The following is a 27,493-nucleotide window of genomic DNA, read 5'->3' as shown; positions in this document are numbered from 1 at the left end:
CTAAACAAAGGCAACTATAAATACTGTAAGGAAAGTAAAAATAGATCTCCTGAAACCCTTAAGAAACTGCGGAAATGACGTTAGAACTATGTTCCATAAACAAAATCTTGCAACCATTACTGAGTAAAATTTTTAATTTTAAACCTTTGAAACAATTTAAAATGTAACTTCAAAAGTATTTTTCTATTAATAAGAGAAATTTTGAATGGGCAAAACACAATAGAACTACTCATGATTGAACTAAACTGCCATTAAATTTCTGTTTGCTTATAACTGAATGTAAGCTATGTAAGGTGGTTGAATTTTTTTAGAGTAGATATGAAATACATAGAAATGTATTCTGAATTTTCAGAAATGAGTACAAAATATGCTCATTGAAAACTTTTGTTTATTTCTTAATTTAATATAGGTTTTTAGAAACTGTTAGCTCACTTACAATTTCTTTAATTTGAAAAACATCACTCTACACTGTTGTGGTAATAATGCAGAGCCAAATTTCCCTCCTCATTTTCCCCCTTAATTGTTATTACATGCAGCAAATGTTTAGAGATGACATGTTGGAACATTTACCTCATTAGTAACTTGCTCATAGTTTGTAAAGCAATTGCCATAGACACACTTCCACTGCTTTAAGAATGCTCATAGAAAGGTAATGTTGATGTGAGTCTACTAAGTTTGACTGTGTTTTCCAAAGAAGGTGGTAGAGGCAAGATCCTGACTCATCAAAACATTTCGGCATTCAGGAGTTAAACACTAAATGTGTGACATGGCAACACCAAGAGCAACTACTTCAAGAAATAAAACAAATTTTGTTGATATTTCTACATAGTATATTTACTGTGCATAGCAGAAGCTTACATACATGTTCATAGTGTAAAACAAAGCATGCAACTTAATAAATAGAGATGAGCGATACTCACAAGACTAGAGATAATGACAGATCAGACCCAACAAAATAATTTGATCATTCTGCATAAATCATTTTCAGAAAGCCAATTACCTGTCTTTACCTTCCATAGTATTTGACATTGTGTTATCTCATTCACTCCCTCAGTCATGTTACTTCATCTTTCCTATGAACCAAGACCTATGTGGTAAGGACTACCTCATTTCTGTGTATTCTAGACCAGCTCTACAGGAATAGCATATACATGAAGAAACAACATGGTGTCCACATAATTTTCTGATTTCATTCTTACAGAGTTACAAATAAAATGTTAACGGGAAGAGAATATATGTTCTGGGATAAGATATTAATATTAATGTTCATTGCTATTTTATGAGCTATAACATTTTCTAGTGCCAAAGTGTGACCTTTATTTAAGAATTCCAAGCAATGAGACTGATAAATTTAATCTGGAAGTAGTAAGTCTGGGGATGACCTTGTAAATAAAGGCTAGAAAACACAAGGTAAAGAAACATAGCATCTATTAAAGGGGAGTAAGCTACTGCTTAAAGAAAGAGTAAAGCTGGTTACTTGGGGAAAGTCGAGTAGAGAAAAATGAAAAGTAATATAATTATGTTTCAATTGCAAAAAATAATCTATATGAAGAATTAGTCTCAATAGAGACAAAAGAACATTTCAGAGTCAATGAAGATTATTGTGTCAGGGCAACTGAAGTAAAGTAACCACTTGACATTGAAAATAGGAAGGATGCAAGTCACAGTTACCAAACATACTTAGGACTAAACTTTGTTAAGTCAATTTGAACAAAGGAAATTATAAAATAGATCTGTCTACCAAATATTATAGTTCATGATTTTAACCTGTGTTGTTTAATCATATTTTTTTACAGGGCTATCCTTTTGGATAGAAATTTCAATGTTAGAAAGTACATATTTAATTATTGAGATAAGGGTAGATTAATTTTACACACTTTGCAATTGGGGGTCCCTTTTAAATTTAATTAAAACAGTAACTTGAATACTAATTATGATTGGGATTATATATTTCCTCAAAGGTCATGTTAAAGATGCTGGCCACCATCTGGTCCTATAAGGAGGGAGCAGTAACATTCAGATATGGGTAAGGAAAGAGTTAAGTTTTTGGAGGTGTGTTTGCTTGAGAAAAATTTGGGACACTGGACTAGTCTCTGTCTTATTTTACTTTCTGGGTTCCATGATTGAAGAAACTTTGATCCATCATGTACCCTTCACAATGATGGTTGCCTCAGCAGTTGCCCAAACTATAGAGACAAATGATGGTGGACTGAAACCTGAGCCAGAAAAAAACTAACTATTGTTATCAATCTCAGTGATGGAACTTTACTTATTCACTTCTATACTTGGGAAAGACAAATGGACAATACACAAATTCAAGAATTTTAGTTACAATTAGGGGTAAACTTGTTTTTTCTTTTGTGATGAAGACACAAATCTAAATGCAAATATCTCAAAACAGATAAATGTTTGTAGTAAGTATATAAATATGCAATAAAAGGTAATTAAGTAGGAAACAAGCCTGGAAATGATTTTATTCATGCTCTTGACTGATTTTGTTATAGACAAATAAGAAAATATCCTAAAAACTTGTATATATTATACCTAAATATTTTCATTATTATCTTAATCTTTTTATTATGGTTCTTTTAACATACCAAATTATTTATACAATATAATTCGTGTTAGTAATGATTATAGCTATAGGTTACATGTTAATACTTAAGTAGTTCTTCTGTTTATTTCTTTTGTTTTCAGTTAAAAATGTTTATCAGATGTTTCTAACCTTTTCCTAGGTATGTGAAAGAGTCAAAGTTAATAGAGCAAATTATAGGCATGACTATTGCAAAATGTCTAGATACACATGCTCTTTGCTATTATTTCTATACCAGTGTGTCTTAGTCAGGGTTTCTATTTCTGAAGAAACATCATGACCAAGAAGCAAGTTGAGGAGGGAAGGGTTTATATAGCTTACACTTCCATACTGCTGTTCATCTCCAAGGAAGTCAGGACTGGAACTCCAGCAGGTCAGGAAGCAGGAGCTGATGAAGAGGCCATGGTGGGATGTTCTTTACTGGCTTGCTTCCTCTGGCTTGCTCAGCCTGCTCTCTTATAGAACCCAAGACTACCAGCCCAGAGATGGTCTCACCCATAAGGGGCCCTTCCCTCCTTGATCACTAATTGAGAAAATGCCTTACAGCTGGATCTTGTGGAGGCATTTCCTCAACTGAAGCTCCTTTCTCTGTGACAACTCCAGCCTGTGTCAAGTTGACACAAAACTAGCCAATACACAGTGTCTTCCTAAAATTACTACTTGGAACCAGTATGAGACTCTAAAGAGATGGAGCCCTTAACTCATTCAGTTTTAACCCCATAAATGGAATTAGCTGTCAACATAAGATATAGTGAGCATTTCTTTGTGTATTTGTTCAGAATGAAGATATATCAATAACAGCATATTTACAATATAGAGTAAGTCCACGTCAGATATTACATTCTGGATTTTCCCACCATTAAATGTGTGAGAAAAATATCTGGTTATTTACAAAATGCCTAGATAGCACATTGAACTTGCAATATTCAATTATCATTGCCTTTGAGGGATTCTCAAGGAGATGAGCAGGGTTGTTAGAAGGAAGAGAGACTAAGTTGCCTTAGTTTCAATTCTTGTTGCTGTGATGATATATTCTAACCAAAACCTAATCAAACAAACATATAAAACATAATGAAAATCTAAGTGGTAAAAGACTTTGTTTTATCTCACATTTTCAAATTATAGTCTATCATTTTAGGTGGTTCACAGAACAGCTGAGTGAAATAACTGGTCATGAATATATCCACTGTCATGAGCAGAAAGTAGTAAATTAGTGCTTACATGTCAGAGCTCAGATGATTTATTCACTCTTATACAGTTCAGGACAATCTGCTTAGACAATAATGCCACCAACTATGGAGTGGTCTTTTCTCTTCAAATGAACATCATTAAAAGAGTTCCTGCACAGACATGTCCTAAACAGATTTGACTTTAAAATTCTCTTACTGAAACTTCATTCCATGTGATTTTGGATTTTCTCAAGTCCAAATTGTATCGTCTTTAATTATCTAGATGAACGATTAAAATGAACGGTCACAGAGAGTTAGACATGAGAAATCACAGGTCTGTGTGTATTTTGGCCCCCGTTGTTTTTACAAAGGAGAAGACTACATACACAGACAAACTATAGTTGGAAGTAATTAAGTAAATTAAATATAGTTTTCAAAATTCATTTATCCTAGATGTAATACATTAAAGCTTCCATGTCTTCACAAGCTGCATAAAAACAAATCAAATCTCATCATAGTTTCTGTCTAAAGGAGATATTGCCACATAGTCGTCAGGTATGGTTCATTAGAAACAGTATCTCCAAAACCAGACCTATTTAACATAAATTCAGATATCAAACTATTTCAAAAGCAGTAATTTGTCCATGAGTGACACCATCTTGTACCTTGCTTTTATTTAATGAAATGTCTCACTAAAGACACAAGATGGAGTATTACCTGTATAGTTACTCTCCAACACCAGGTGTATGAAGATTAATTTCCCTGTCCTCAGTTACAGGAATAGAAGTAATTAAATTATGGATCCATGCTATAAAACTATTAGTAGACATACCACCGTGCAGCCTGCTGACAGACAACTATTCTTGCAATCAAAGCAATGGATCAGAACTGATCCGGTAAAGCTCCATTAGCTAAGTGAGTCATTTCCTCACCAATGTTCTTTCAAATCAGGGCAGCAGATATGGAAATAAACACTGCAGTAGTGGATGGGAAAGATAATGAATACATAACATTTCTGTAGAAAAACAAAACAAAACAAAACAAAAAAAAAACCCACAAAAAACAAAAAGCAAACATCCCAGTGCTGACATCTAATACTGAAAGATCCCTATAGATCCATGCACAGATGTAACCTCTTGAGCAGACCTATAGACAGGCAGAAACTTAGGTTATCAACTTCTGATTTAGTCAGGATCATGTAAAGGTGGCTAAAGTTCTCTGAAGCTTTGAATACATACCAGTGTGGGTTGTTTGTATCCCAGTGGTTTTTGTTGTTGTTGTTGTTGTTGTTTTTTATGTGACGTAGGCTGTGTGGTGAAGCTATTGCATGGCCTTTTGATAATTTCAGCTACTAATGCAGCATAGGTGCTTAGTTCTGCCTACTGCATAATAATTTTCTCAGAACCATTTGAAATTATGCAGTGATAGATATGTGACATTATTCCTGGGGAGGGGGATGTTCAAACATCACTCAACCCAGATAGTCAAATATAGATCCATGTAACAATTCGGTCAATGTCCAAAGAAATTAAAAATAAGTTTAGTATGGTTAGTTGCAGGAATGTGTTTGAGGGGTTAATTGCAGAAATATGGAAAATTCAATGATGGCAGCATCACTGAATACCCACCCCAACCTGGGTGATGACACGTCTATTTTTGAATCCTGGCTAAAAGTATCACTTCTAGACATATCATCAATAAAATTGTCTCCTCAGCAGTACTTAAGGCTATGAATCCTTGAGAAGAATGGCATTTTTTTTATAAGGACCTGCTGAAACCTTCAATCCGTTTACTTATTGAGTTTGAAAATATGTTTCTGTGTAGTTTTCTTTATGCTAATGGGAGGAATCCCGCTTCAGAACTCGGTCTTGAGGAACTCTCCTGTAGGGTAAATGATTCAATTCAGGGAAATTTCTAAACAGCAGTAGAAGACCAAGGGTGGAGTGAACAAGGACAAGGTACCTGGTAATTCAATATGCAAGAGAAACTTGAGGTTTGGCCTGTCTGCTCCAGAACTAAGCATGCTTATTTAAATGTTTCTTCCAAATCTCTCGTCCTGAGTCAGGCTATCACTTGATTTTGTGACAAAAATTCAAGAAGAATAAACAAGAAAAAAGTAGGAAATAGACACTATGTGCCTGAAAAGAGCTAAGAGAAAACCTAATTTCAGTAGTGATTATTATTATTCATCTCATGCTATTTAGTTATTTAAAATTAAATATATAAAATTCAAATGGCTAAATGTAATCCCAGATGTTTAGGTCTCTAAATTTTCCCCTCTTCCTTTTATTGGTTTTATGAATATGCCTTCTTTTCAGGGATATGTATATTTTTAACTATTTTAAATATGTAAACTTATGCTTATCTTACCATTTATAAGGTCGTTGAGGGTGTGGAACAAAATATATATCTGTCAAACTCCAAGCAGAAAATTAAACTAAAATATAACAAAACAGTTTAATAATTAAATAATTAGTGTAGGAAATGTTAATTTGGTACAGTATACCATTTATTTAATTTAGATTCAAATCATGTTTTGAAAAATTAGATGTTTTTAGACTAAAGATACAACACACAGCTAACAAGATGGTTTACTTTATTTTATTTTACCTAAATTAAGGAAACAACATCAGACATTTAAGATATTTTAGATAAGGATGGATTACTGCATGATGACATTTGTTTCATAGGTAGATAGATAGATAGATAGATAGATAGATAGATAGATAGATAGATAGATAGATAGATAGCTTCGGTTTAGGATTTAATTGCTGTGGAGAAACAACATGGCCACAGGAACTCTTATAAATGAAAATATTTCATTTGTAGCTGGCTTACAGTTTCAAACATTTAGTCCATTAATCATCAAGGCAGGGAGCATGGTGGCAGGGAGACCTGCAGATGTGATGTTGGAGAAGGACTGAGAGGTCTACATCTTGATCCCCAGGCAACAGAAAGATACTGTCCCACTGGGCATGGCTTGACCATATAACTGCTGAGGAGGGTGGAGTGCATATATTACTATATATGACACCTCAAAGTCTTCCTACACATTGACACACTTTTTCCAAAAAGGACACACACCCCCAGTAGTCCCTCTCCCTATTTGACTACGGGGGGGGGGGGTGCAATGACATTAAAACTACAATGTGCTTCAACAGACATTCCAAAAATGTATACTTTCATTATTGAATATATTATATTTGCTTATATACTACAAAACTAAAAATTTCATGACAAGATTAAACCTAGAAAAATAATTAGCTTTCTGTGTCTTTCATAGCACTTGCACATTATTAGACTCAGTTCTCTTCATCACCTTATATTTAGACTTTTCCCCTTATTTCTTCTTGTTCTACTACACCACTTCTATGTGTGTGTATGAGATTAAGCATGCCATTTTATTAAAGGAATTTTCACCTTACAAAAAAGAAAAAGAAAAAAAAAAAAAACAAAAACCAAAAACAATCAAACCAAAAAAAAAAAAAAAAAAAAAAACCCAACCAAACTGAATAAAAAAGAACAAACTAAAAGAGAACAAGAACAATAGTAAGATCTGAATGCACAATACACAACCTTGTGAAATAATACTTAGATATGAACGAGGGATAGGCATCACTGCACACACAGATGGTGAGGCAATATTTCTCCAGTATATCTGTCCAACAAGAACCCTTAAAGCTAGTTCTTCATATTGAAAGAATGAGATGCTAATAAGCAACAGACAAGGAAAGATACAAAACTCACTTATAATAATTATTATGAAGACAAATTAGGACTGCTATAATAACATCAACATGGTCCATTAAACATTCACTTAATTTATTTAATGTGATTCATTTCATATAGCTGGTTATACCTGCTGCATTCATTTATCCTTGTATGTGAATAGATGCAGGACTATTCACTGGCACATGGATAGCCTCTTGGAACTCCCATTATTTGACAACAGCTTCTTAGATAGGGATGGCTTTCATTTCCTCTTACATCTATCATGGTTTTTAAGCTGCTATGATGTTGAACAAATCATATGCATGTAGTACTATCCACTGTAAGTTCATATATGAAACAGTGCTATAATATCTTGAAAATACTAGTTCACTATTAACATCTTACATCATCTGGTCAGTACAGTCTTTCTAAAGTCTCTTTCACCATGGTACCTAAGTCTTTAGGGGATTAATATGACATACAATTTCTATTGAGTTTGAACATGAAAATGTCCCTTAATTTCTGTGCTTTAAATAGTTGTGGATATTTATATTTATCACCGTGTACTGCAAAAGGAAGCTTATCTGTGAGTACAAAGACAAAAAACTTAGAGTACAGTTTATTTTTTATTTCTATTTTGCAGAATAATGGTACAAAGTTTTCCCTTAGGGTCTATGACCTAGCCAACTGAGAAGCTTTGGCTCTGTTAACAGTCAAGCACAGCATTTACCTTGTGAAAGAGACATTAAATGTATTTAGAAAAGTCACTGTCAAAGCATCCATGCGGCCCTAACACCAAAGTGAACATCTTACCAGGGCAGCCATTTCTACAGGGTTCAAGGTCCACAAGTTATTAATATTGTTGATAACTTTTCTCCTCCAAAGATTTTTTCAGAGAAACTTTTACCATTATGAAAGCTAGCTATTTGCAGGAGATATTTTTAAAATCATAAAAGAATAAATAGGCAATGAAGGTTATACAAGGCTATGATAAGAACAAATATCTAGTCTGTGAGGAGAGAGTAATCACAATGCATTAAACATACATAATATATTGTTAAATAATAATGTAACTTAAAAACTCAATAAATGTTACCCCCAGATATTACTAGGTTATATTTAGCAAATCATCCTTGCATTGCACCATCAATGGAAAAGAGTAAAGAGCCTAGGACTGAAAGCATGAATATATATGCATCTGCTTTGCAACAGAGATTCAGAGAGTATATACTTGAAATGATTATGTAGGATATACAAAGTGAATTATTATACATGGAAAATGCATCTAGATACATATCTCTAATCAAGTATATTTCCGGCTCAAAAGAAACTAAACACTGTGGAGCATGTGTCCTTCTTACCGGTCCAAACACCAAGTCTTAATAGTCAAATGAGCAGAGCCTTCTCATCCTCTTTAGAGCTCTACTTTGGTAACATATTAACATTTAACCAGTTAGCAAAATATTTAACCTAGTTAGCAAAATTAACACCGTCATTTCATTAGTTATTCCTTTGTGCATAGTAAATGTTGCAAGATGAACTTCACATTTGATAAAGCAGATTTTAAAACAGTTTGCCAGGAAGTGTGCCTCCCTTCCCCACCTATCTAAGCTTGGGGATATGAGAACAAGCCCCTGTGTGTCTGTGGTGCACCTGCCCACCAGGCTAGATGGTCTGATAGCCGGCGTGACTCCTCCGGTAAGCAGGACACGTGCTCCACTACGTTCATAGCAGCCTTATTTATAATAGCCAGAAGCTGGAAAGAACCCAGATGCCCCTCAACAGAGGAATGGATACAAAAAAATGTGGTACATTTACACAATGGAATACTACTCAGCTATTAAAGAGAATGAATGTATGAAATATCTAGGCAAATGGATGGATCTGGAGGACATCATCCTGAGTGAGGTAACCCAATCACAAAGGAACTCAAATGATATGTACTCACTGATAAGTGGATATTAGCCCAGAAACTTAGTATACCCGAGATATAAGAGAAAATTTGTAAAACACATGAAACTGAAGAAGAACGAAGACCAAAGTGTGGACACTTTGCCCCTTCTTAGAATTGGAAACAGTGACGCATGGAAGGAATTACAGAGACAATGTTTGGAGCTGAGACAAAAGGATGGACCATCTAGAGACTGCCATATCCAGGGATATATCGCATAATTAGCCTCCAAACGATGACACCATTGCATACACTAGCAAGCGTTGGCTCAAAGGACCCTGATATAGCTGTCTCTTGTGAGACTAGGCCGGGGCCTAGCAAACACATAAGTGGATGCTCACAGTCAGCTATTGGATGGATCACAGGGCCCCCAATGGAGGAGCTAGAGAAAGTAACCAAGGAGCTAAAGAGATCTGCAACCCTGTAGGTGCAACAACATTATGAACTAACCAGTACCCCGGAGCTCTTGACTCTAGCTGCATATGTACCAAAAGATGGCCTAGTAAGCCATCACTGGAAAGAGAGGCCCATTGGACTTGCAAACTTTATATGTCCCAGTACAGGGGAATGCCAGGGCCAAAAAGTGGGAATGGGTGGGTAGGGGAGTTGGGGGGAGAGTATGGGGGACTTTTGGGATAGCATTGGAAATGTAATTGAGGAAAATACATAATAAAAATATAAAATAAAAAAATTAAAAAAAAAGAAACTAAACACTGAAAAGGAAAGTGTCAAAATACTTGAGTGAAACACCCAGAAAGTATTTCAAAACCTCAAAATAAGAAACATTTTGGGATAAGACTGCTAAAGCACCAGAAAATATGGGCAAAGACCAAAAATATTGACATTCCTGAAACCTTAAATCTTTTTAATGATATAGGAAACAATCATCAGAGTACAGAGGCAAGCTATAAAAATATAAAAATAGATAAAAATGTTCACTAATATACAGAACATTTAACTAACACCAAAACTCAGTATTAACAAATAAATAAGCTGATTAACAAACAATATGCATAGATATAAACATTTTAACTAGAAGACATATAAATATCTAATATTATATCTTTAAGAGCCTTCATCATTTTGAATTCAGAAAAATTAGTTTAAAATTGCATAATCGAGATCTACCTCACTGTAAATACCACAACTTTTATAAAAATGTGAATGATAACAAGTGTTAGTTAATGGAGATATGAAGAAAAGTGAAATATGGTAGAATCTATTTACACCCACTTTGGAAAACAAACTGCAAAAATGTTTATTAGGGCTACCATGATTATTATCTTAAAATACTAGAACCAGTTCTTTAAAATATGTCCAGTATCTTGATTATTGCAGCTCCATTAATAGTGAGCAAAAGTGAAAATATCTCGTATCCATCAACTGATGAAATCATGCCACAGATTCACAATGGAACTCAATTTGCTTATAAAAGTAATTAAATCCTATATTTTATATGAGCACAGATGATTGTTCAGTGGTATGATATGGAAGAATTATTATCTAGACTAAGGAAATTAAATACTCTGATTATAGTCATTAAAGAATAAAATGTTTGTATATAAATTTGGAGTTCAATGTTAGTTTTTTGGTTTTGTTTTTGTTTTTGTTTTTTTTTTTAGGTATTTTCCTCGTTTACATTTTCAATGCTATCCCAAAAGTCCCCCATACCCACCCCCCAATCCCCTACCCACCCACTCCCCCTTTTTGGCCCTGGCGTTCCCCTGTACTGAGGCATATAAAGTTTGCAAGTCCAATGGGCCTCTCTTTGCAGTGATGGGCGACTAGGCCATCTTTTGATACATATGCAGCTAGAGACAAGAGCTCCGGGGTACTGGTTAGTTCATATTGTTGTTCCACCTATAGGGTTGCAGTTCCCTTTAGCTCCTTGGGTAATTTCTCTATCTCCTCCATTGGGGGCCATGTGACCCATCCAATAGCTGACTGTGAGCATCCACTTCTGTGTTTGCTAGGCCCCGGCCTAGTCTCACAAGAGAGAGCTACATCTGGGTCCTTTCAGCAAAATCTTGCTAGTGTATGCAATGGTGTCAGCATTTGGAAGCTGATTATGGGATGGATCCCTGCATATGGCAATCACTAGATGGTCCATCCTTTCGTCACAGCTCCAAATTTTGTCTCTGTAACTCCTTCCTTGGGTGTTTTGTTCCCATTTCTAAGAAAGGGTAAAGTCTCCAGAAAATCAAATAACAATGTTAGTTTTTACAGAATGAAAGGAGATTGAGATTGTTAAAACATTGTTAATTAGGAACTGAATTACGATTGATAATCAGAATTTCTGGTGTGCTTGCTGTGGCAAACAGTATTACATCATACAATTAGAAAATCCTGAAATATTCATCCAAATTATTTTAGCATAATAATGGGAAATATTTAAGAAGGAATATAGACTTACTATGAATTAAATAATAAAAATATTTACATTTATAAGATAATATGCATATGTTATTCTTTTTTAAAAATTGATAAAATTCAATTGGGAGTATTATAATATATTTTACTTGTTTTTATTTTCAAAATAATAAAATTTGGAATTTTGTTTTAATTCAGTCCTCAATAGGACATATATAACATGTCCTGCATGGTTTAAGGAATGCCATTAAAAACAGAGAAAGAATGGATAATTGGGCAAGAAGAATATACTGGATAGAGATGGGTGGGAATGGTTGAGGAAGGATATGAAAGGATGTGCCAATGAGTGTGATGAAATCACATTTCACAGATGAATTAATATGTTAGAGAATAATTATTTTTTAAATTATGGTTTGAGATAGAGTCACCATATGATAAGAAGCTATTTTCTAATATTTTTTATACTATCCTGTGGACAAAATAATCTGGAATAACAGATAATTCTTGCTATTAAAATCATGTTGTTTTTACAAATAATTTTGACCATTTAAGAAATAATTAACTTAGGAAACCAAATGTGTAGATTGTAACACAAATAATAAATTCAAACATGTTTCATCTTCTTTATTCTTTCAAATTGTTTTCCACTAATTTGCCTCTTTCATTACATTGCAATAGATACCCAGAGCCCACAGATGGTGCTCTGTGGTATATGCAAGGTAGTTAGAGCATGTACAAAATATGCTGATTCTCATCATTTATGTGACATAGCTACATTAGCAGTTACTGATGACACATTAAATACCAATCATATATATATATATATATATATATATATATATATATATACACACACACACACACAAACACATACATATATATAATGTTCATGAAGTACGCAGAGTGGTGGATTCCAAATCTTAATGCTTTTGTATAATGTGGATAAGGCAGGGCCTGCTTTTAAAAATACAATCTTCTTTCAAACATAATATATATAATATAAATAAGTAATAATCAAGATTCTGAGCCATCACAGGTTTTCTGCATACTTCCACAAAACTACTCTTTTCATATGACAAACTTCACTGCTTTGTCCATAAAACACCATTTTCTTATAGTTATCCACACCCTTTTTCTGCTTTTAGCAGTATTCCACCAGATACCAGAGCACTGGGGAATTGTAATGTAGAGGTCCCAATTTAGGCTGAGAATTCTAAAGTCTCCTTTTCTTTGCAAGTTTCAACCATAGAAAATCCTATTCTGAAGAAGGGAGGTAGGTATGAAAATGGTAGAGAAGCTATTTGTAATTGTTAGCTGTGGTATAATGAGACTAAACTTTCTTTAAGGGTGTGGTCCCTTATACATAGACCATGCTTCAGGGAAAGAGAAAAAAATTCAAAAGTGTATGGGTCAAACTAGTTGGACTTGATGGAATAAAAGAAGACACATGGGCAGATTGTAGAAGAGAAGGGGACATGATTCTGGAAAGTTTAGGAAGAGGACTGAAAAAACATTAAATACATTCTATGGAATCTGGAAAAGAGTCAACTTTTTTTTTTTTTTTTCATCTAGCTAATCTGTTTTAAACTCCAGCTGTTATTCTTGGTCAAAATCTTCCCAAATGAAGCACTTTAAATCATTATCACAAATTATTCACATATGCACATATATTCATATATATATATATATATATATATATATATATATATATACACATATATATGTGTGTGTGTGTGTGTGTGTGTGCGCGCGCGTGTGCATGTGTGTGTGTGTGTGTGTGTGTGTGTGTTCAAATGGTATATTTATGGTGCCTAGTTCTGACTTGTTATTCTTCTCAAAGATTTGCTTATTTTTCTTCTTTGTTTACAAAAGTAATCCTCATTATTTGTGTTCTTGATCTATAAGATGATAATGAGAGTCACACATAAAAACATATGTTTAAGGTCAAAGTACAACTATTTTTCATAGTTGTCTGGACTATAATTCTGAGACTGTCCTTTTGTGATTGAGTGATAAGTTGTTTAATCCAAGGATGACTGAAAATGTTTTTGGTAATTAACATCCAATGTTGCAACTTAGATAAATATATTCGGGCAAAGCCCTCCAAGTCTCTTCAGTGGCAATTTTCTCTTTCACTGTTATACTGTGCGTGTAGGCCAAGCGAAAAACTAAGCAAAAATTGGGAAAGTTGAGTTTTATTCCAAGCATGTTAGAGATACTTCCAAGAGATACATCCAATTCACTGATTCCTAATAGTCCATGACGATGGAAAAAATACCAATAATAAAAGTGCCATAATAAACTTAGGTATAATACATCAGTGTTGCATATTTTAAGATCAAGTAATTGTAATAAAAAATATAATTTTACCAATTAAATGCATAACAACAATGAGTAAGGTACATATTAAGTTTTTAAAATGTTATATGTTTTGCACTTTATACAGACACATATTTCTCCATAAGATATGAAAGAAGATAAAATATGATCCACATAAGACAATTGTCATATATTAAAGGGAGGGGTGAGGAAGAGGCCTGTGAGGCGAGCCTGGGCAGATGGGTTTGCCTGTGATCTGAATGTAAAGCGAATAAATAAAGATATTAATGGAAAAAATAAATTGCTTTTCAGATATGGTTCCATCTTGGTTTGTTTTCATTAGTGTTTTCCTATTTAGTGACAAGAAGAATTTTGTTATGTCTTTGTCTGAGCCTTTGTATTATCAAAGTTTTTGTGCAAAGGTCAATATCATGTCTTCCCTGAATTTGTTTCTCTCATCTTCACTGAAATACCTTTGTCTGCTAGCTAAAAGCTGACATCAAGGATCAGACACAGACATTCAGAAATGGTTATTATGGTAGTTAATCTTATATCTCAAATTGGCTGGTTTAAGACATGACCAGGTAGGGTGTAGGACACGTTTTGGATATATCTATCTGTGTGCTTCATTCAAGGAGATACTATTTTTAATTTGGTAATTTGAGTGAAAAATTATTCACCCTGAATAATGAAAAAAACACCATTCAATTTATATAGGTTTCAGTGTTACAGGAGTACAAAAAGAAGACCTATTCTTTTGCTCTTCATTTCTGCTGTGGTGCAAACCATAACCCATGGCTCCTGATTCATAATCGCTCACTACCATTTGTCTCAGCGACACTGAACTAACTCCCTTCTCAGCCCCAAAGTCTCAGCTTCAGAGTTATGCCTTACAAAGTTGGTCTTTCAAAACTTTGGATTCAGGCTGAATTATGTTAGTCCCCCCTCCCCCCGGCTTGTCATTTGTAATGAGAAAAGTAGTAAGTTAGCTTTATTTCTTTGAGAATAATATATACTTTTAAAATCTAGGAATGACAATAGAGACAAATCATATAAAGATGAACATTTCTGATTTGATATAGGAGTTTCTTCACTTAGCTAATTTGATTCTAAACCAGTGAGTATTTCTTATGTTATGAAGACTGATGACAGTTCATGGTATGATTTTGCAGGGTAGATATTGAAATATATCTTAATTTCATAGCGATAGATTATAGAAAGATACCAAAAGCATAAGAAGGGAAGGGATTTTTTTGGCATTTCAAATGGGCTAGGAGAGTCAAACCTTGGAAACTGAAGGAAGTACAAAGTTTCAATGAGATAATTAACCATGTGAAAGGAGAGAAGAAGCCAGAGAAGCTGCTGTGGACCCTGGATGCTGGCTGTGGCTCATAGTGTCACATCATAGTGTCATAGATGGGATAGAGTAGTGAATTTGTCGGAAGGGACAGATTGCTATGAGATAATCAGGTGACTGGATGGCAGCACCAGATAGGTGCAGAAAAGGTTGCACTAACAGCAATTTCATTAGGATACTTTAACAACAGGGGATTATTTGATCAGAGTCATGTGGGACAATTAGATGTGTTCTACCTAACAGTCAATGGTATATACCCTGGCTATCAGAGGAAATCTTGGCGAGAGCTGTGGAAATTATTCTCCTTAAGTAACAACATCTTTATGGAGTTCAGGTAAGATAATTACATATCACCTGTGTGCTATGTCCAGTAACTTATAAGTTTGGGCTTCCTGACATGGCTATAATATTTCCCTGTTCTCCTGCAGTCCCAATTCAGCATGATTAATATATAGGGTGGCATGCATTCATTCCCCAGAGTAAATTATGTATCACTCTGTGCTGAAAGGAACATGCTATATAAGAAAGCCATTCACCTGTCAGTTTAGGTGCAAAATAATGCCCCTTCCTCAAATGAAGTCATGTGTTGATTACGGATCAAATAATAATGAAATCAAGGAAATCCATGGTTCTAAAACGCACAGTTTAAGATAATTTGAAGTAACAGGATGGGCCACACTCTAGTAGCAGCAAAGTATTTTAGTTTCTCATTAGGATCCTTTCAATTTTTCTTTGCTTTCTAAAATTACACCTCAACTAAAGTTATGAAAGTTACTGTGTGGAAGAGAAAGAAACTGTGATTTGTTGCTTGTGAAGCATGAATGAAGTCTAGGGTTAAATTCACAATTTTAAAAAATGTAATCTATGAGAAGTGGTACTATTTGGCAAAAAAAAAAATGGCTCTCCATAGGCACACATAAACCTGGGAACTATTGTAGAAACATATAATGAAGGTTTAGAACACAAAGTTGAATCAAGCTTAGTTTAACACTGGTTCCCTGAACAGAGGATTAGAATTTATTGTTGGAAAACAGACATTCAGAAATAGCTTTAACATTGTGTTTTCTTGGTTTATGTGTGGGTATAACTAGCCAATTTGAAACTCTCAAACTCTCCAAACTCATGGCAAAGACATGGGATTCAAAAGCTTAGAAATTAGAATATTTAAGTGTGTTTGTCATTTAAGGGATATTCCTCTATCCTGGGATGTTGCATAAGGAATTGATTTCACCAATACTTGAATAAAAAAATTTGTAAGAGGATTCTAAGAATTTTAGAGTGGATTAATAATTAGCCTCTTCTGTTTGCTAGACAAAATGGCAGGAACTACAGCCAATTACTGGAAAACATAATGAAAAATTGAAAAATTGGATGTTGGGCAGTAACATCAAGATTCCAAACTCCAGTTCAAAGGTTTTGTATTTTTATGCAAAGTTTGATTGTGGTTCTTTAAAGATCTCTATAATCTATACTGTGACAGGATTTAGAAATTTATATTTATTTTATACAATAATATTTTATATGTAACGTCATTCATGTGTGTGTGTGTGTGTGTGTGTGTGTGTGTGTGTCTATATCATGGTTCATGGTTCTCTGAAAGTTGATACGGAAGTAGGTGAGTGATGTCACCCCAGCAGCAAACTATAATTTTAAGGGAAAATTTATTCCATTTCTTTTCAGGGCTGGATTTAGAGAGTGAGTATTCCCAAGGGGTTTTTTGAAGAGTGGAGAGTCAGATAAACTGAGCATGCATTCCAAAGCTCAGTAAGTCTTAGAATAAGAGAGAAAAACAAATCCTGCATGTATAACATGACAGCACGAGATAGAAAGCCAAAAGAAGGATCACTTATACATGTCTGCATTCAAAGTATGAAGCACATAAAATCTGAAATTCTCTGGACCGAGCAGGAAAAGAACTGTGTGCTCAGGTATATATGTGAGTACTTCTCCTTTTTCACATCACTCTATTGAAATCTAAGCTGTTACTTAGTACAACAAATTTTCAAGGTATTCCTTCCCCTCTTAGTTCACTCATCCATATAACAATCTCATATTCTTCTTTATGTACATTTTCACATACACATTAAGAAGCATGTTTTACCAATCAATATATCTCTGACTCCAGTCTACGTGGTAGCCTATGTTGTCTTCATCTTAATCTCACCTCAACTTACATGGCCAGTATCTTCCTTCACTGTATTACTATGTTTGTAGGAATTTGAAATATTGAAGATCACACTTTATCTGCCTCTGTAGACTACAGTATTTGTCATTAGAATACATGAAGAAAGTATATTCAGTCCATTGATAGCACACTAGGACATCTCTCACCTTGGATTATAATCCCTGCTACTATTCTTTATAAGCTTCCCATTCTCTGAGCTTCTATTAAAATACTATATTTGAACAAAACAAAACAAAACAACAAAAAACAACAAAACTACAACAAAAACAACAAAAAACAACAAAAAAACAAAGAAAACAACAACAACAACAAAAAACCTTTGTGCAAAGAGGAGCTGTTTTTCTGCAAGTAATTAAATTATGAAAGTAGACTGTACCTATAGATCAAGTCTCCTAGCAGCAGACAGATTTGTGAAATCTAGAGGATAGGTAAATACTGTCCTTTGATTTGGTGCCCAAAGTGATCTCCTTCTTTGATCTCTGAAGTTTTTAAAGTCTGTTTCAGCTTGCTTCAGTGGCCTCATTTGTGATGTGGCTCATGTCATTTTTCTGGAGGCTGCAGGGTATAAAACTTGCCAAGTTCTATATGCTAATAATTCAGCATTGCCTAGAGCATGGAAGATATGACTTAATCTTGTTCATTATACTGTGTTTTGATCTTATTTAATATCTCATATTCATCACTTCTTTCCTTGTTCTACCATTTTTGAATGTCCATTACATTGTTACTTCTGCTTTAGTTTAGCAAACTCATATATAACTTGAATTTGCCTCAAAATAGATTGAGCCTTTGACTCACATAAGTGTGAGTCCTATGGCATTCTGGACTTTGGGAGATTGAAAAGATGAAAGAAGTTATGACTTTTAGCATTCTATGTGTATTTTAAATACATAGCACGTTCTCTGTGAAAAGGATATTTATTTGAGGACATGGGATAGAATTGTGTGCCTTGAATTTAATCTAAGTAATTTCATAGTTTAGAAATGTAGTTCTATGGTTCCTATTTTAATGCTATCTCAAGATGAACTATTAGAAAAGTATTTAGTTTAAAAAAAAAAGAAAATATTAGGATGACAAGGTACCCAGGCAGCACTTTACCACAAGAGGAATGACTAAGGTGGTAGTGATTTTTTTCTCTTATTGGGATGTCTTTTAGCATATTATAACACATTAGATAGACCTTCAACAATTACCAGAAATATAGTCGTGGCATTTGTGTATTTCCAGAGCAATGAAACAAACAGACTTTAAAGAATTGTAAGAAATCGTTATAAAATAATGTAACAATATTTTTTTCCAAGATAAAGCATATATCTTGTTGTAAAAAAATTTAACAGAGTGGTTATTGCAACTAAAGGTTAAATAATGAAAAACAATGATTTCACTGTTTAAACAAATTATCACATACCCTATTATATGATATCCAACTATTGATCTCGACAATCCTTTTCTGTCCATTCTTCCATGAAGAGTTTGTCATAAGTTTTCATTAGGTAATTTAGGAAATATGGAAAATTATTGTTTTGTCATCTAAAGATGAAATACTCAAACCTAGTAACAAAAACATCCAAAAATATTATTAATTTTAAGAATTACAGTTCCTCAAAGTTTCCTGGCTAGTTTGGTTTCAACTTAACACAAGCCTGAATCATCAGCAGGGAGAACCTCAACTGAGAAAATACCTCCATAAAATGGGCTTTAGGCAAGCCTCTGAGGCATTTATTTTTTATTTTTATTTTATTTTTATTTATTTATTTATTTTTGAGACAGAGTTTCTCTGTTTAGCCCTGGCTGTCCTGGAACTCACTTTGTAGACCAAGCTGCCCTTGAACCCAGAAATCCTCCTGTCTCTGCCTCCCACGTGCTGAGATTAAAGGCGTGTGCCACCAATGCCCAGCCCATGGCATTTTCTTAATAAGTGATTGATATTGGATGGTTCAGTCCACTTTTGATAGGGCTTCCTCTGCACTGCTATTCCTGGGTCCTATGAGAAAGCAGTTCAAGGAAGTCATATGAGCAAACCGATAAATACCACTCCTCCAGGGCCTCTGCATCCATATTCCTGCCCGTTTTGAGTTCCCATTATGGCATTCTCAGTGATGGACTAACACATGCAAGTATAAGCTGAATAAACCCTTCCCTTCCCAAGTTGAATTAGTCATGGAGTTTTGTCATAGCAATGGAAACCCTGCCTAGGACATCCATAAAGTTCCAGGCTGAGTGGGTTTAGTCCATGAAGGTTTTGTTATGGAGGATGTTACTAGACTTCTGAGAGAATTATAGAGTATTATCAAAACTGTGAATGATTGCTCATTTTCTCAAGATTCTCCTAAGGTTAATGTGATCCTTTACCAGGCTAAGTATATTAGGAATATGAAAATCATTGTAATTTTTAAAGTTACTACATACTTAGTATGAACTGACCATGGCAAAGGAAGATCTATAATATTACTATGACCATCTTATCAGAGATAACATTTATTCATGACACATTTATTCCAAATCCATCTCAAATATCTTGCTTTGAAACTTCAACTTATCCTGTTGTAATTTTAGCAGATTCTGAATGAATACTGAGGCAATACATCTTTAGCATCTTGTGGAATTACCACATAGGTACTCTGACCTGAACATGGGGCGTTGTGTTGACAAAGTCCAACTTGGATCACGAGAACTATACTTACCTGTCTTAGTCAGGGTTTCTATTCCTGTACGAACATCATGACCAAGAAGCAAGTTGGGGAGGAAAGGGTTTATTTGGCTTACACTTCCATACTGCTGTTCATCACCAAGGAAGTCAGGACTGGAACTCAAGCAGGTCAGAAAGCAGGAGCTGATGCAGAAGCCATGGAGGGATGTTCTTTACTGGCTTGCCTCACCTGGCTTGCTCAGCCTGCTCTCTTATAGAACCAAGGCTACCAGCCCAGAGATGGTCCCACCCACAAGGGGCCTTTCCCCCTTGATCACTAATTGAGAAAATGCCTTACAGTTGGATCTCATGGAGGCATTTCCTCAACTGAAGCTCCTTTCTCTGTGATAACTCCAGCTGTGTCAAGTTGACACAAAACTAGCCAGTACACTACCTAAGGATAGAGAATATTAAAAGTAATGCTGCATGTTTACAGAGACAGCAGAGATTGATGAATCATTGAGAACCTGAATCATGCCAGTGGTGATGAACTAAGTTGTACTCCCATCAAATTCTTTTTCATAAAGTAATGCTTGGTAGCAATTTCTTCCAAAATAAAATGTAACTGAGGGGGTGGGGAATCTAAAATGAAAGATATTCTAAAGAAGTTAGAGCATCCCTCCTGGCAGAGAAGCTTCTTAAGGGTTGGAAACCAACAACTGAAAAGATAGAGGAAGTTTCTGAAACTGACTGGGTTCACTAGGCCTGCCCATCCTCATGCTTATAAATAATATTATTTTTCCATCCTCACTTCCAAAAGACACTCACAAGAAGCTGAGTTGCATGAAAATAATAACAACTCTTTAGCAAAATTGTTACAGCTGTTACAGCTTAAATGTCAGATATGTTTCAATTGTTTTAAGAAATTATCACCTGCCAAGTTAGCTACTATCCATCTGCTGATCTGAGTCATGGGTCATCCCTATTGTCTGTTTCTCTATGAGGCAATCAAAAAAAAAAAAAAAAAAGATGACTTTCATTGTTAGTCATCCTAGTAAGGTTTTAAAGAGTATACTTTTCATGTGTCTATAAATTAATCATAGCCATTTACTGAACTACACAAAATATGACTGGTCATGTGTGGGATTCACAACTTGCGAGTTTCTAGTCTAATGCATATTTAATTTCCTGTGGGTGTGTATAAAGCTCTTTAGCTACATGATATTCCCAATCAATGGTACTTGAAGTGTCAGTAGCAGAAAGAGATGTTGTTTGCAGACATTTTCAGGCCTCTTCTGTGTGAATTGTAGAGGTTTGTTTTCCTCAGAGAGATCATACTCTCTTTGTGAGACAGCCGTTGGCCTCAGTAGAAACTGAATATTGTGAACATTGTTTAAGAGCCTCAGTTCACCAAGTGACCTTAACTGCCCATCACAAACCGAGTGTTATCTGACCCACTAGGCCATAAAGATTGGGTTACAGCAAAAATTTTATAATCAAATGCTTTATGGCAAGTGCTAGGGCTTTAGTCTCCCCTGAATGTGCAAGTAGTTTACATGAAGTTGCTGAAATGCACATGTCTGTTTAGAGTCCACTGTTGCTCTCAGGCCCCATTGTAGAGAGAAGCTTCCTCATTGAAATGCAGGGCAGTTACTTCAGAGACTAGGAGCAGGCCAAATTGCTGAGAATAAGTGGCGGTGGCTGAGATGTAATGACTGAATAGCAAAATAGCCAGGACCATCATGTCAAAGGCTTAGTGAACAAAACAGAAGGGCAGGAAAAAAAAAAACTGAGTGAAAGAATGCAGCAATGTAGTTTTTTCCTCCCCTTAAAATGTTAAATACTACAAGGGGGAGGGGCATGATAGTCAGTTGTAATAAAGAAGGTATTCACAGTGGAGATATGGTTCAGCAGTGTAGAAAGTGTACGACTGCTGCAGAAGAGCTGAGTTCAGTTCCTATGGCTGAATCAGGAGCATCATAACCACCCTGTAGCTCAAGCTCTAGGGGTGAAGACGCAGATGTTGTGAGTTATCACCTTGTGTTGGAGAGAGAGTTTAGACAACGCACCTGCATGAGTCACCCATTCTCTTATAAATTACCCATCCCTGCTGCCTATGTTCCTACTATGATCTCAAATGAATTCATTTGTTCAGCATAAGGCTTGGGTACACTCACTCATTTAGTCTATAGCTAGTATCACACCTGCAGTGAATAAATGTGTGTTCATATCTTCCAGGGAAAGTCACAAAGCAATATGGAGTCAAGCCTATGATTTAAATGGACAGCCAGAAATTTGGAAGGAACAAGACTTAACATTTGATGGGGAAGACTTGTAGAGACGAGGTAGACAAAGATGAACAAAATAGAAATTTGCCATCTCCAATGCAAGGCACCATCACTAATAAATATCTTTGCTGAAAAATAAATGCAGAATGGAAGACAGGAAAAGAAAATTGTAAGTATTTTTGATGAACCCTTACTCAGCTACAAAATGAAGACTTTAAATGTTATGAATCTCTTCTCTTATTTATGTTGAGGATATGCATTTGTTTTCAGGTTTATCTTTCTTACAGATATTTCCTTTTGTCTTAGGTCCTTATAATGTAATACAAAAATGCTAAATTTTTACATAATTTTGGTATTGTCAATATTACAGCATTGTAAGTACGAAAGGGAAAAATCAATGTTACTAAAGAAATTTCTTTCTATTTTAACAACAAAACCATGTTATTAATATTTTGTTTTAAAATATTTTATGTTAATTTTTAAATTTTTATTTTGTTTGCTTTTAATTAAAGCTGTTTTATATGTAATATATATATATATATATATATATATATATATATATATATATATATATATATTTGTTTTCCTTTTTCCAACTTCTAACATCTGGAGTTCCTTTCCAAGTGCAGAGTCCCCAATGGAGGAGTTAGAAAGAGGACTGAAGAAGCTGAAGGGGTTTGCAACCCTATAGGAAGAACAACAATATGAACCAACCAGATCCCCCAGAACACCCAGGGACTAAGCCATCAACAAAGAAATTTCTATCCTACTGGATAATGTATGTAGGACACACATGCCGTGTAAGGTGACATATAGTTCTGTTGTTTGTATTTAGTTAGTTATGTTTTAATGCCTTTGATGCCTAAACGACAAAAAGTGTACCTAATGTTTTGTGGGTCAAACTGAATGGATTAAATGATGCTCAAGTAGCTTGGGGCACAGTTTTGGGGCTCATGAAAGGGTTTTCTTTTTTGTGGGTGCAGAGAACTTTATTAATTGTATTTAAGAGAGTAGGGAGGGCTCCCTAGGCCCCTCCTGTTAATATGGGGATCTGGGCTGGAAATTGTGAGGGAGATGCTCAGTGTTGGGGGCCGATGATCAGTGTTGGGATAGGGACTCCTCAGCAACTGAGGGCCTCTCTCTTGCTCTCAGTGTCCTTGCTGGGGTGGGTGGTCCAGGGTTTCTTACTCCTTGGAGGCCATGTAGGCCATGAGGTCCACCACCCTGTTGCTGTAGCCATATTCATTGTCATATCAGGAAATGAGCTTGACAAAGTTGTCATTGAGAGCAATGCCAGCCCCGGCATCGAAGGTGGAAGAGTGGGAGTTGCTGTTGAAGTCGCAGGAGACAACCTGGCCCTCAGTGTAGCCCAAGATGCCCTTCAGTGGGCCCTCAAATGCTTGATTCACCACCTTCTTGATGTCATCATACTTGGCAGGTTTCTCTAGGCGGCACGTCCAATTCACGATGGACACATTGGGGGTAAGAACACGGAAGGCCATGCCAGTGAACTTCCCGTTTAGCTCTGGGATGACCGTGCCCACAGCCTTGGCAGCACCAGTGGATTGCAGGGATGATGTTCTGGGCAGCCCCACGGCCATCACGCCACAGCTTTCCAGAGGGGCCATGCACAGACTTCTGGGTGGCAATGATGGCATGGACCATGGTCATGAGTCCTTCCACAATGCCAAAGTTGTCATGGATGACCTTGGCTGGGGGGCTAAGCAGTTGGTGGTGCAGGATGCATTTCTGACAATCTTGAGGGAGTTGTCATATTTCTCGTGGTTCACACCCATCACAAACATGGGGGCATCGGCAGAGGGGGCAGAGATGATGACCCTTTTGGCTCCACCCTTCAAGTGGGCCCCGGCCTTCTCCATGGTGGTGAAGACACCAGTAGACTCCACGACATACTCAGCACAGGCCTCACCCCATTTGACGTTAGCAGGGTCTCACTCCTGGAAGGTGGTGATGGGCTTCCCGTTGATGACAAGCTTCCTATTCTTGGCCTTAACTGTGCTGTTGAATTTGCCGTGGGTGGAGTCATACTGAACATGCAGTGTAGGTGGACATCATGTATTGTCTCAAATCCAAAGAGTAGCACAAAAGGGGGATTTTTTTCCCTAGATCTATACCACCGCCTTCTCTGCCTTTAGTGATTTGGATCATTGTCGTAAACATCCTACAAACTATGTTCAAATTACTTGCATTCTCTTCCTTTCTACTCAGAAAAAGTTCATCTATTCTTATTATCTGATCATTTAACATCTTACTCTGCCTTTGGAATTTTCCAATCATTAGGGAGAAGAAAATAAATACAAAGGTATCATGTAATTATGTTTAGACAAAAGCATGCAAGCTAATGATGAATGTTCCTTGAATAAGACATTTTGAAGATAACTTTATGGTTTCGTATTTAAACTTAAAATATAGTTTCAGTGTTAAAATTTATGCTAGTGGGTATGTTTTTGAATCATAAATTGCCACGAATGTTGGAAAGGGAATTTACTTATGCTGTGTAACAGTGAATTAGTTAAAATATTTGGCTTCCAGAGGGTCGCATAAATGCTGCACCTGTACAGAAGCTCTATTGATTCACAAATGAAAGATACATATACCAGCTAATTTTGATCTGCCTTGACTAGCTCAATGGTTGGGCATTTCTAATCCTCCCCATGGCAAGCATACATTTCCTTCTGCTTTTCCTGGCTTCAAACCTTTTAAATATATGTTTTATCCTTGCTTCCCTGTTGCCTTCTGGGAAACGCTCCCCCTTCCCCAATCGGGCTGTATTTCCTTTCTACTTATATTGTAGGATGCTTTCTCTCCTCCAGCTATTAATTCTGATCCTTCTTCCCCCAGCAATGGCCATTCTCGTCTTCTCCTCTCTCCTAGGCCCTAGCCTGAGTAATGTAAAAGTCCTACCCCATTTCCCTGCCCAGCCAATGGCTGTACAGCAATTCTTTATTATTAATCGAAGCCAGCTGGGGTCAGTGACCCTCAGAGATGGACGTGAAACTTTTTGAAGCATTAGAACTAATTTCCAACAATATAGTTTATATTTTTTCTTAATCAAATGCTGACCCTATGATGAAAAAATATTGACAAAAAATTTAATGTGAATGTCAACATTGTCTTTCCTTATGTGCCAAGGTCATTCAGCAGATAGAAATTGTAAGTATGACTGTAGGAACCATTAGACTAGTGATATATATCATAAAAACACATCTCAGTTCCTCCAGCTATGGGATACAATGGAGCAAGGGGCAAAGGCAGTATCCAGGAATGACATTTATTCTAGGACCTGAAGTCTGTTAAAGACATTAAATATTAATATATGCTTGGAGTAATTGCCACTTCAAATAGATAATGATAATGATGGGTGGCTAGACAGATAAATTTAGATGGAGATCTTCATAAAGTCACATTTACTTTGAAGATAATAATGCACGTCTTATTTCTTAATTATGATAAGACAGAAAATTCTACTGTTTCTGTACCTTTTCTGTGCCTTTATCCATAATGACTATGAAGAGCAACATAGCCTATAGAAGAATTTACATATTAACTATGTATTTTACTCTCAGTTGTAAAGCATGATTTAAGAGTTTTGATACAAATGATGACTAACTTAAAGGGATAGGCCTTTGAATACCATATTCTTCAGTTGTTTGAAAAGTTATGATTTTAACTGAGATATAATTATGTCAGTTTTGCCTCTCTCTTCTGGTATCCATGCCACCGATCAACCCCAGCCCTGTTCTCTCCAATTCAAGTCGACAGCCTCTTGATACAAAATCATATATCTAAGTATTTATTTAGGCATACAGAAGTTTTGAATGTGTGTGTGTGTGTGTGTGTGTGTGTGTGTGTGTGTGTGTGTGTGTGTGTTTGGTTCAAGCCCATCCATTCTGTCCTGGATAACCAATTAAAGGTCTCATTTACATTCTACACAAAAAAGGGTCCCAGAGCTCTGTATGAAAAAGAAAGGCACACTCAAAGATTTTGTGAAATTATTTTTCATTTTATTTTGTTATTCACTTTACAGGCCATTCATTACCATCCTTTAGGTCACCCTTTTCCATAATCATTTCTGCATTATTTCCTCCCATTCTCTGAGAGGTGGTGGCCCCCTGGGTATGCCACACCCTGGCACTTCAAGTCTCTTCAAGGTTAGGCACATCCTGTCTCACTGAGGCCAGATAAGGTAGCCCAGCTAGAGGAACATATCTCAGAGACAGACAACAGTTTTTGGGATAGCCTCAGTTCCAATTGTTTGAGCCCAACATGAAGCACATCTGGTACATATGTTGGGGGAGGCTTAGGTCCACCTTCTGTTTGTCCTTTTGTCAGTGGTTCTGTCTCTGAGTCTCTGGTGGTTAAGTTCAGAGTCCAGGTTAGTTGATCTTTTTGTTGAGCTCCTATTCCCTTTAGACCCTCAAGCATTCCTCCTATTCTTCCATAAGAGTTCTCAAGTTCCATTCTCTGTTTGTCCGTGGGTATCTAGATCTGTCTGAATCATCTGCTGGGTGGAACCTCCCAGAGGACAGCCATATTAGCCATAAAATACAGGCTACCACTGACTAAAGAAGTTGAACAAGCAGGAAGGCACAAGTGAGGATGCTTGAATCACACTTAGAAGGGAGAATAAAATAGTCAAAAGGCTAGGGGGAGGAAGAGAACTGAGAGGGACAGGGTATGGGGAGGGGAATGGGGGTTTTCATGATCAGGTGTGCAGAAGGATAGGAGAGACAGCCAGGTGGCCATGAGAATGAATGGAAATCTGTACTTGATACAGTGAGGGAGGAAGCATCTTCAGGAGGAGACAAAGACTTGGATAAAGGATGTGACCAGGAATCAATGGGGTAACCTTAGCTGTGACTTACATTTTTGAAGATGTGGAATCTGAAAAGGCCACCTC

General features: G+C 36.0%; 1 long non-coding RNA gene and 1 pseudogene across 1 annotated transcript in view; one reads left to right on the top strand and one right to left on the bottom strand.

Annotated features, from left to right (window-relative positions):
* 4921515E04Rik (RIKEN cDNA 4921515E04 gene) overlaps positions 1–27,493 on the top strand; it is a 291,491-nt gene that overhangs the window by 181,119 nt on the left and 82,879 nt on the right. Inside the window, exons 8-9 of the long non-coding RNA NR_045711.1 lie at positions 22,523–22,741; positions 23,197–23,377. This is a non-coding gene — a long non-coding RNA (RIKEN cDNA 4921515E04 gene). The remainder of the gene's footprint in view (positions 1–22,522; positions 22,742–23,196; positions 23,378–27,493) is intronic.
* On the bottom strand, positions 23,540–24,640 carry Gm8318 (predicted gene 8318; annotated as a pseudogene).

The sequence above is a fragment of the Mus musculus genome, chromosome 15, assembly GCF_000001635.26.
Source record: "Mus musculus strain C57BL/6J chromosome 15, GRCm38.p6 C57BL/6J".
Classification (NCBI taxonomy): Eukaryota; Metazoa; Chordata; class Mammalia; order Rodentia; family Muridae; genus Mus; species Mus musculus.
Note: the sequence above shows the minus strand (reverse complement) of the source record. Positions and strands in the feature narration are given on the sequence as shown.